Genomic DNA, 1,788 nt, shown 5'->3' with positions numbered 1-1,788 from the left:
TGCCACTATGTAGCAATTGAGAGACTGTTGAGTATCTTGCCGATTCAATTGAACATGTAAATGAACCACAAGAAGCTGATACTAACACGGGGCTCTCTATCCAAAGAACGAGGTTGGATAATGCATAGTTGGAATTAAGAAGAAGGAAAATGTTGTACCAAAAACGGGAAAAAATGAGTGGAAAATGAAATGATATTAATATTAATAATAATGATAATAATAATACTGATGATAATAATAATAATAATGATAACAATAATAATAATAAAAGTATAACGAGATTGGGAAGACAAAAGGGGATAAATGAGTAGCAAATGAAATAATAATGATAAATAATAATGATAATAATAATAATAATAATGACAATAATGATGATGATAATAATAATAATAATAATGATAATAATGATAATAAAAGTATTACGAGATTGGGAACACTCTCTCCCCTAATAGGGTTTAAAGCCCACCTCTTGATATTGAGATACGCTGTAGCAAACTTCGTAAAGCCCTATTTTACTCAGAAAATAGATTCCAGTTTAGTATCATCACCCTTTTCGCCTTATCAAAATACACTCTATGGGAAACTAAGGGTCCCAGACCTAGAACCTTCTCTGCCCAAATTCCTGCTATTTTTTTCAAGTGCTGGGATAATCCACACTCTATGGTCATACTAGAAATCTGTTTAGACCAGTTATTAAGCCACTGAAATCGTTCTGAAAGCATACCCTTGATACAGGAAGCGCGTTCGAATGTAATTATTATGCAACCAGAACGGGAGGGTGGACGGCCAGGCCTGAGTCTGTCTCCTGGTCAATATTGCATTATTTTGATTTTATTTATATATGCCATCTGTCGTTAGAGTTGTCTTTTTATATATTTTTCAATTCGTACACATTTATATAAACATAATAGCAATGATGATGAGTATAAGTAATAATTGTGGTGATTATAATAACCTTTATAATAAAGTAATGATTATGATAAAATGATGATAATAATGATCATAATAATAATAATAATGATAATAATAATAATAACGAATTCCGAAATAGCCAACCGCCATGAACCCGATTTAATACATTCATGATTTTGACATCATGCCAATAAACCCCCGTCCCTCCCCTTACCCTACCCTTCCCCCCTCCCTCTATCCCTCCCTCCTTCCTTCCCCTCCCTCCCCTTCCCTCTCTCCCTCCCTCCCCTCTATCCCTCCTCCCCTCCTTCCTCCCCTCCCCCTTCCCCCCTCCCCTCCCCATCCCTCCTTCCCTCCCTCCCTCCCCTTCCCTCCCTCCCTCCCTCCCTCCCTCCCTCTATCCCTCCTTCCCTCCCCTTCCCTCCCTCCTTCCATCCCTCCCCTCCCTCCCTCTATCCCTCCCTCCCTTTCTCTCCCTCCCTTTCCTCTATCCCTCCCTCTATCCCTCCCTCTCCTTCCCCTCCCTCCCCTCCTTCCCCTACCCCATCCCTCCCTCTCTCCCTCCCTCCCTCCCTCCCTCCTTTTATCCCCTCTCCCTCCCTCCTATCCCTCCCTTCCCTCCCCCCCTCCCTCCCTCCTTCCCTCCCTCCTCCCCTCCCTCCAGTAAAATAAGGAGACTCATGATTCCATCCTCTCATCTTCTCTTTCAACTTTTCAGTCCATTTCTTGGCGCTGGGGATAAATTTATTCTTTTCCGAAATCAGAGAAGGAAACGTTACGCAATTTTAGCGGAAACTTGATCCTTCTTCGCGGGTCTTCTTGGCGGGAATTCGTTTTGATTTCTCGCTCTTTCCCCTTCGGTTATTTTTTCTTTAT

Source organism: Penaeus japonicus, unplaced genomic scaffold (assembly GCF_977035675.1).
Source record: "Penaeus japonicus unplaced genomic scaffold, GWHDUDI00000001_assembly GWHDUDI00000031, whole genome shotgun sequence".
NCBI lineage: Eukaryota > Metazoa > Arthropoda > Malacostraca > Decapoda > Penaeidae > Penaeus > Penaeus japonicus.
Note: the sequence above shows the minus strand (reverse complement) of the source record.